Here is a 10,397-nt window from a genome sequence, read left to right on the forward strand (position 1 = left end):
GTTTGTCATGGCGTGGTGACCGTTGACTTTTTGACTCGGTTGACTTCTGGTCAACCGAGTAGTTTTAGATGGTAGAGTAAGGTTTGACCTTGAATGTTTCATTAGGTAGTGTATATCACCATCTTTTCGTCTATAAGAGCTTTAGAACTTTCAGATTCAATTGTGAGGTGAGTCTTCTAACTATAGGATGCTAGATTATCGTTGTGGCTCTTACATCGAAAACCATGATCCGGCCCCTAGATATTGTATAAAAGACCAAGATCTGACCCCTAACACTTGTATGTAAGATAAGGATTTGACCCTTGGAATGGAAAGGAAAGACTGTGGTTTGGCCCATGGCAGGAAGTGATTATAAGACTATGATTTGACCCATAGCATTTAGGTTGTCCTTTCAGACGTTTTGAGAGGTCTAGAAGCATAAAAATATGATTTTGGCTCTTAGTTCTTCCCCATCCATGAGTATGGTTGCCTTAATGGCTTAAGATGTTGGGTTTTTAGTATTAAGCACTAAATGGCCATGCTAGACCATAAAGTTGGAAATTTTATGGTCAGGGACAACATTAGGAGCTTGGATCTGTAAATTGGACGTAAGCGCTTAAGTTTTAAACAGTTAATGAGTTGGGAAGGAATCCAACTGTGTATGTTGGGCGTACCAAGTGGTACGCTGCGCGTACACGGTCAAGCCCCATATTTGGTCAATGATCGAGTATGCCCTGCATTCAGATGGGATCGCCCAACGTACTCGGCTAGGTTGACTCAGATGGTTTGTTGACTTTGACCTTTGACTAAGTTGGCCTAAGGGTATTTTGGGTGGGTTTTAAGATTGGTCGTTATTTTGGTGTATAGGTGACCGATTGAGCTGACATTCGGAGTTGTGTTCTGTTTAGCAATCATTTCAACCCGAGAGGTGAGTTTTTCCTCACTATACTTGTGGGTCAAAGGCACCAATTTCGGTCCACTAGATTGTGTATCCTGGTATAGAGGATGTTGATATATTATAGTGATCTGATAAATCGGTATCCTCGTAAATAGGATGTAATAGACGGTAATGGTATGTAGATCTGCATGTATGTTTGATGACTAGTTATATTCTTATATGTTTGTTGGATACATGTTATGTGTTATGTATATGTCGACATAGTATGGTTGGTTTGAGGTAGTACTACTTTGTGCGGTAGCTAACAAACCCGGGAACAAGCCAGACATAAGCTGCGGGCCTATAGGGCAAGCTAGACTTATGATGTGGGCTTGGGAGTAAGCCAGTTATGAATTGTGGGCTTGGAGGGCAAACCAAACTCCTACTATGGGCTCAAGGGTGATCTAGTATGTTATCTCTGGACCTAATATATGATGTTATATGTTTGTGTGTTGGTACTTTGGGGGAACTCAATAAGCTTTGGCTTACAGTTTTAGTTTATTGTTTCAGGTACCGCTGGTGATCGCGGGAAAGCGAAGGCGTAATCATGCACATCTTCCAGTTTTTATGATATTGGAACTAAGATACTCTGATTTTGAATAATACTTTTGAATCAATGGTTTTGTAAACATTTTATGGATGAATGTAATGACCCAAAAATCAGGGTAAAAAAATTATTTTTATTATAGTCAAAACACAGATATCTAGAAATCCAAGTGTTCCAAAACATTGCTAAATAAAAACATTTATCAGAGTTCATCCCAAAGTCACATAACGCGGAAAACACGTGTGTGTGCACTGCGACCAAGCTGAGCTCTTCCTTTCCAAAACAATGATACCTGAAACCATAAACAAAACAGTAAACACGAAGCTTAGTGAGTTCCCCAAAGCATACCCCACACAATCTACTTAACCACATAATCCATACTAGCTATAACAGCTGCATAAACCATATCAATCACATAAGCCATATCAATCACATAGCCATATTAATCACATAAGCATATAAGGATGAAGTAGGCTCCTCCCAGGGTCTTACTCCACGATGTCATGGGCTCCCCCACATGGTCTTACACCTATGTGTCATGGGATCCCCCCATGGTCTTTACTTGGAAAGTCATGGGCTCCCCCACATGGTCTGACATCCAAGCGCCATGGGCTCCCCCCATGGTCTTTCATGCAAGTATCATAAAGACAACTTAGTTAGATTGAGTTCTGTTAACATCTTTTGTGTACTTTTGATTTATACCATAAAGTATGTATGAAATTTCATATTTGTATTATAATTTTCCATGAACTACAAAGTAAATTTATTACATTACTTGTTCGACATGATCATATGTGACTGTTGTTGACCTATTTTGACTAATGTTACATAAGTATTCAATATTTATATTAAATAATGCTCATGAAAGTAACTATGCACTCGCTTGATTGAGGTGGAAGATCCACGGGAAAGCTAGCTCATCAGCTAATGCTTCATCTTATCCCTTTTAAACAACCTAAATAAGAGTATTACTATGTCTAAGTATTTGTTTGTATTTATAAGGTTATAATAACTATTTCCAAATTCCTCAATAATCTCAATGAATACATTAAGCTCTAGATGATAAGGAATAACCATGTAAGATCATATTAGAAGTAGAATTTGTTTGGTATATAGAGTATATTGTTTGGAAAATCCACTTTAAACACATCACTAGATCTAACCTAGACATCACTCCCGTAAGTAGATCAATCCGTATTATGACTGAAATGACTAATAAATGTTATTTATAGGTTCATAATAACGACTATGAACATAAATATAAGTTACACTTAAAGTGTAGTAAGTGTAGCTTAACTTACAAAGTTTCTAGCGAAAAGTCGAAAAGTTCATATACAAAACTTTAACACCGAATACTCCTTTCTGTCGGGCTCCTGGATATCGCAACACTTTGCTAAAGTGCTCAAGAACATAGAAAAATCGAGGATTGGGGTGCAAAAAGTTTATAGAGAGAATGTATTTGATTTGTGTGAGAAATGAGAGATTTTTGTACGTGTTTATAGGCTAGATATGGGGTGGGCACTCCGCGCCTTTATGTGTTCAGCAAGGTCTGGTCTGCCATGTTGACACATCGTCAACGTCGCCTACAACAAGTAAATTTCACAAAACTTCGAAAAATCATAACTTTAGCATACAAGCTCCATTTTCGATAGTCTTTATGTCTACACGTTCATTCGACGAGTACTCTACTTTCATTTAGACTCCGCCGGCTAATTCTCATTCCATTTACAAATTTTACAGTCTATGAAGATTACACTGTAAAAGACCATGCAAAATTCACAACTTCTTCATACGAACTCCATTCTTGACATTCTCTATATCAACGATTTTGTATTTACGATAACTCCAACTTTCGTTTAAATTGTTTTGGCTAACAAACAACCAATTTTCATTTCGATTTCTGTGCCGCACACTATCGTATCGTGTCGCATCGAAACTTCGAATAATCATAATTTTTTCATATCAAGTCAGATTTGAGCGTTATTTATATCTACAGGATCATCATCATGACTAATACAACTTTTATTAAGATTATTTATCCTGAATAATTTTTTATTTTTATACTTTATTTTGGCGATTCAATGATAAATTTTATAGTAAGATTTTATACAAATATTATATACTTATAATATTTGTTCACATAACGTACATATATTGAATAGATATTTATATAGCCCTTAACTCATATAACGAACAATTATAATATTTGAAGATTTTAATTATTCAATAAAATGAATAATTATAACTAAAATCACTTAAAACATCTAACTCTAACTTACGAACGTTACAAGCTTCTGTCCTAAGGGGTTAAATGTTAGATTTGCGACTTGTCTTTTGAAAGATAAGGCTCATGACTGATGGGAGGAGGTTGGCGGAGCAGTGGTCATTAAGGTTATGACTTGGGTAGACCTTGTTACAAGGTTCATGGCAAAGTTCATGTTTGCTATCAGTGACGAGTTTAGAACGTAAAACTATGTGGTTCGCTATTTAATTAAAATCGATAGAAAAAAAATAAAAAACATACTAGTTGCGGTTTCGGGTTGGATCATATAAGCAAAAATAAATTTAAAGTTTTTAGAATAATACCCGACGAGGTCTTATATATTGATATATTTTAACAATTGTAACGTTAATAATACTTTCTAAAACACTTTTTTCAATATATGACACCAAATTATCACTTCAAATTTGATATTTTTTTGTTGCGTACACAAGTTTTTACCACCTGGATTGCTGAAAATCCTTTTTGCAAGTATATTTTTCTAATTTCATCTTTTAGATTTACACGATAAAATTTCATATTTGGTTGTCCTGGGAGATCAACAAGTAGTGAACTTAAAATCAACTATTATATGATTAGGTTGCTCATTATCTTTTTTTCATTATTTTTTTCATCTATTTTTCTTTTTAAAAAAATAACTTGACAAAGACATTTTTTTATTTTGATTTATGAAATAAACGACAATTGACAATCACGTTCAAAGACATTCTTGGTTTACGTTTCATTACAAAAAAGAAAAAATACATAAATAAATAAATTAAACTGATTTAAGAAAAATAAAGAACTAGTATCAATTGCAAACACAATAAAGACAATCCAAATATGAAATTATGTCAAAATATAAAAAAAATACCATTGAATCAATTATCAACTACTTTATCAAAATATCATACAAATCCAAATTAAGGAAATAAATGAACGATTGTTTTTTTTTTAATTCTTTTTTCTTTTCCTTTTATTATATAATACTAGGCAAATGTCCGCGCGTTGCGCAGAAACACCTATATAGTTGAAGTCTTTATAAATATGTGATTTTTTAAATATAACAATAACGTTGTTGTTAAATTTGATATAATAATTTGTATATACTAAATTGATAAAATATATTGATTATTTTGAAGTATATGATTATATATACATTTATTATAACTTCATAATCTCAATCGTTTCAATGACTTCTTTCCGCGAGTTACACATGAATAAAATTAAATATAATATATGATTTGATGTTATTTATAGTTGTTTTTATTGTTAATTATTTTTTTAAATTTATTTGCTTAATGTTTTAATTTCTAAATTTATTTGCTTAACGTTTTAATTTCTATCATTATAATTATTTAAAACATCAAACATTGTTTTTTATTTTAAAGCTAACAATATAATCATTTATATAGAGTTGTTTTTAACTATTGTTATTATAAGTTATTTTAAGCTACTTATTTGAAAACTTTTAACGATTATAAAAATATATTTTAGAAATATTTTAGTTAAATTGAGATTACTATTTAGTTTTTGCTTTTATCACTACAATTTATCAATTTTAATTATTTACAAAATATTCTTTAGTTTTTTTAAATGGAACTGAAATTTATATTTGAGTTGACATTGTAATGCGTAGAAACATCTATATAGTTGAAGTCTTTACAAACATATATTTTTTAAAATATAACACTAACGTTGTTGTTAAATTTGATATAATAATTTGTATATTAGTTTGATATAATATATTGATTATTTTGAATTATATGATAATATATAAATTTATTATAACGTCATAATCTCAATCGTTTGAATGACTTCTACTCGCGAGTTACACATCAATAAAATTAAATATTATATATGGTTTAATACTATTTATAGTTGTTATTTTTAACTAATTTTTTAAAATTTATTTGCTTAATGTTTTAATTTCTATCATTATAATTATTTAAAACATCAAACATTATTTTTTGATTTTAAAGGTAACAATATAATCATTTATATAGACTTATTTTTAACTATTGTTATTATAAGTTATTTTAAGCTACTTATTTGAATTTTTTTAACGATTATATAAATATATTTAGGAAATATTTTAGTTAAACTGATATTACAATTTAGTTTTCGCATTTATCACTATAATTTATCACTTTTAACTATTTACAAAATATTATTTGGTTTTTTTAGTGGAATTAAACTTTATATTTAAGTTGACACTGTAATGTTATATTTAAATTAACAATTTAAGTATTTTGTCCAAATTGTTCAAAAATTGTAGCTTTAAACGGATAATGGTTTACATGCAACAACATTTTAAATATAATAAATTAAATATAATATGTTAAAATTTAAAGACATAACTTTATAAATAGAAGTAAATATATTATTTTAAAATTGAAATTTAGTCTATTTATGATTACACTTTAGGTTTGATATTTATTTAACCTTATTAACCAACTTACAATCATTATTAGAAAGACACTACAATTTATCACTTTTAACTATTTATAAAATAATATTTGGGTTGTTTAAGTTAAATAAAATTTATATTTAAGTTGAGCCCATAATGTTATATTTTAATTAATAATTTAAGTATTTTATACAAATTGCTCAAAAATTATACCTTTAAAATGAGAATGGTTTGCATCCAACAATATATTAAAACTAATAAATTAAGTATAATATATTGAAAGTTAAAAAACATAATCTTATAAGTAGAATTAAAGATATTATTTTAGTATTGAAATTTAGTTTATATATGAATACACTTTAGATTTGATATTTATTTAACCTAATTACCAAATTATAATTATTATTATTATAAAGAAATTGAAAAGAATTATAATTATTATTATTATAAAGAAATTGAAAAGTCATGGGAGTTTCAAATGAATATGATGAAAGGAAAAAAGAATGGGATTTCAAATGCATGAAATTCAAAAAAAAAATCTAATTTTATAAGTATATATGATACGAATTTTGAAGCTACTTAGTGAACGGTACTTGATTGTGATTGACTGGTTTTTCTTTGTCCTTTTTCGCTGGGTTTTGTATTTTTAGTTTTTTTTTTTTTCTTTGCTTGCTTGGTGGCAAACTACGTGTTATCTCCTTACACAAGCCACCGCCTATTGATTTTCTCAGGATGGTTTTTTCCACCGCCTCAAATCCACGACTTTAAGCTTCTTCTTGAATTTTCTTCACCCCAGAACCAGAAAACCATCCTATCCATTGCCACCGCTTCATCTATCCGTTCTTATACGCCTTCTCCCATGAATCAGATGGTCCTGACCACCGAAGAGAGCAGCGGTGGCATCCAGTCGGAAATGTCGCCTCTAATCTCAACCTTCACTCAAAGTAGAAGGGAAATATTTGTATGAATCGTCAAATTCTGCTTTCCCAAAAAGTCTCTCCATCCGCTAATCGACGTTTATTTGATCTTTTCTTTTTTGTTGGTGGGTTGTCGATGTTCGAAGCAGGAAAGAGGGCAAAGAGGGTTTTTGGTTGAAAGAAATCCGGAGTGTATCCCTCCGGTTCATCTCCATCTTCTCCAAATCGTTGATTAGGGCTTCTCTTAATTGTAACAGGATGTCTTCATCGAGAAGCGACCGTCACCACCACCGTTGCCGCCTCTACCTCATGTATCCTAACCTATTTGTCACTCACATCCGACAACACCTTCTGATTCTTCACAGTCAACGCTTCCACTACCTTTCTCCAAGTAACTGCATCTCCTACCTTCTTCTTATTTTTTTATTATCTGAAATTGATTTCGTTACAATTTTCTGAACTCTTTCCATTTAGCGTTTTTATATTCACATTTGATAAATCAACTTATCCAGTTTGCTCGGTGTCCCAGTGGCCCTTCTTCTTCAACACATGTGGGTACCTGATCGTTATCTGGTCTACATCTGTAAAAGAAAGAGGAAAGCATCCAGAAAACAAAGGAAGTAACAACATTGTATTTATTAACCATGGTGGGTGTTTCTTTCATGACTTAATACAGAAAGCCCATTGCTCTGTTCTCAAATACCTTTTTGAGATCATTTATCTGATTTTGTAGGTTTGATTGCTTGAAATAAGAGCAGAAGATAATGGATTGGTGATCAATCTCAAAAATCACAAAAAGAAAGAACACCAGAAGATCCTGTCATACGGTTTACTTTGCATTCCATTTTTTTTCCTTTTTTTTTTTGTTACAATGCCGAATTTGTATGTCTAATTTTTACTTTTTTTTAGTTTAAAGACTAATTTCAATCTCAAACATTATAATTTATAATGTAGCTCAAGAATTCAAATGCAATTTTGTTTGCTTAATCCAGTCGTGGGATTTGATATGGGGAGGCGCTGTCATGGCTTCGGGTGAACCTTCTATTTTCTTGATCCCCCAACTCAAAACACATCAAATTGTGCTAATCCGAACTCAATTTCAGGTAAATATATACAACATATATTAATTATTTACCTGTTATGCATTGAAAATTCTTAAAGTTTCTGAATTTGTGGTTGCTCAATAGAGTCTGCTTCCCTGAAATGATCTTATATTACTTTGTGTATTTATGTTCAAGAGTTGTATGATTTTCTTTGTAGCTGAATAGGTATGTTGGTTGAATGGGCAGCGAAAGACAGCTCCAACTCCAGATGTGAATTCCAATTTCCAATCTTTGACCCGAACATTTGGTTTTTGATTATTTTGGTTTTACTTAAGATAAAGCACTATATTGTGCATGCTATAACTGCATATGCAATTTGTGATCCTTTCGATCTTTTCAGGTGGTTATATTTTTCTTACTTCATACAGATAACCGTTGTGCTTATTGCGTTTGATCCTATTCATGTAGATTACATAAATATTCCATTCCAAAAATGGTTAGTGGTTTATTTCCTTTCCAGCAATGTAGAGGTGTTTATATTACATGCATGAAATCAACTAAGCTAAACACCCTTTTAATCATTCATTAAGTGAGGTAAATAATCTCACCAGTCCAACTGTATGTTGCTTGGTTTTTTATTTTTTCTTATCTCTATCATGATTAATGATTTTAGCAGTATGTACTCCGTATTTTTCAATTGAAAATGTTTCATTATAGTAAACTAAACCACTAACCATTTAATTATAGGTGAGGAGATCTGTGAAGTATTTTATGGAAAATGCAATAAATCAAATGTCAAGTAAGCACATGGATTTAGCTGTTGTAAGTGAAGTAATCATTTTTATAAAAATTTTGGCAATACATGATTGATTAAAATGTTGTTAGTTTGCTTGCAGGATCTATTTGCTATAATAACAGATTAACCTTTTAGATTTCCAGTCACGTTCACCTTTGTAGTGTAGGCATTTTCAACCCTTGAAAGCTGAAATGAGAAAGATGTGAAACTTTTTTTTATGACTTTCATATTAATAGCTTTTGTTTTTTAGTTTCTAATGAAATTTATAATCATTTCCATGTCAATTATTTATCTTTTAATCCATTCAATGATTGGGTTTAGGCAATAGCATCTTCGGATACAACGGTGGGGCTTTTTCACATGAGGAAACTAACATCACCATTTCATGTTTTGAGTAGTCATACGTATGCTTCTTCATTTTGTTTTCTTTTTTTCCTTTTATGTTTTCTTTAAATTTAGAAAAATTAGAGCCATTATATGTAACACATTGTAAACTTTGTTGCTATTTCCAGTTTGTTAATAAATAACTATAAAATACCTTCCAACCCCTGCAACTTCAACACCCGCAACGCATGATTCTTCCTTAGTTGTTATCTAATTTTAAATACAGTGGGCCAAATGAATTCAATTTTTGGGCTAATGAATAAATGAAATATAAAACATGTGGGCTTTTAATTCTTATTAGCTAGGTCACTAAAACAATTAAGATAGGTCACAAATGATTGTTATGTATAATTAGTAATAAAAAACTTAAATTAGATAGGTCAAGTGACCTACCTTAAGGTTAATTTGACTCACCCATGCTTGCTATCGAGGTTCAACAGTTGGCGCAAGAGTTTCAAGATCTTCTACAGAGACTGTAGCGGATATCACCGTCAAGTTCAAAGAGAGGGTCTTGCTTGTTCCGCAGTGTATAAGGAGATGAAGAAGACATGGTATCATGATATGCTTAGAGACGACATCATAGAGTTCGTAAGTATTTTGAGTTGCAAGACCTTGGAGGAGATGATTGATAGAGACGGAGATCGGGAGATCAAGTTGGAGCTTCGGAACAAGTGGAAGCCGACACAGGTTTAGATAACAGTAGGTTCAACGAAGACGTCTAAGACTTCTCATTTCCGATCTAGGAGATAGTAGATCGGGGCCGTTGCGGCAAGTACGATGCATAATGGGGTTATGGCTGATACAAGACGGACCATATTAACAAGGTTTATACTTATGGATCAGGACTTATTTGCTTTCATTGCAATCAGGTGGACCATAAAATATCGATTATTAGAGATTGTCAGGAGGAGCGGTGAGGGCACCCACTCTAGCTACTTTGAGGATCACCGATTGCCGCCAGGGCAAAGTGGAGGCTCCTGTGGTAAAGAGCACATCTTTTCAGTTAACAGTCAAGGAGGCCAGAGCAACGCCAGATGTTGTCACTGATATGTATTCCTATTTATTTATTGTTGTTTCAATATTTATGCTTATGTTTGTTCATGATGTTATTAGGGATGTTCCTA

At 31.7% G+C, this 10,397-nt stretch overlaps 1 long non-coding RNA gene across 8 annotated transcripts; it reads left to right on the top strand.

Annotated features, from left to right (window-relative positions):
• Nucleotides 1-6,757: 6,757 nt before the first annotated feature.
• LOC145101738 (uncharacterized) lies at nucleotides 6,758-9,434 on the top strand. Of its 8 annotated transcripts, none has more exons than XR_013705797.1 (4): nucleotides 6,758-7,441; nucleotides 7,563-7,697; nucleotides 7,784-8,915; nucleotides 8,990-9,434. It is a non-coding gene; the product is annotated as an uncharacterized LOC145101738 (long non-coding RNA). The 8 variants fall into 8 exon arrangements; XR_013705795.1 differs by having other exon boundaries at nucleotides 7,784-8,687; nucleotides 8,841-9,434; XR_013705796.1 differs by having other exon boundaries at nucleotides 7,784-8,589; nucleotides 8,841-9,434.
• Nucleotides 9,435-10,397: the final 963 nt, after the last annotated feature.

The sequence above is a fragment of the Lactuca serriola genome, chromosome 4 (assembly GCF_051521515.1).
Source record: "Lactuca serriola cultivar US96UC23 chromosome 4, Lser_US96UC23_V15, whole genome shotgun sequence".
Classification (NCBI taxonomy): domain Eukaryota; kingdom Viridiplantae; phylum Streptophyta; class Magnoliopsida; order Asterales; family Asteraceae; genus Lactuca; species Lactuca serriola.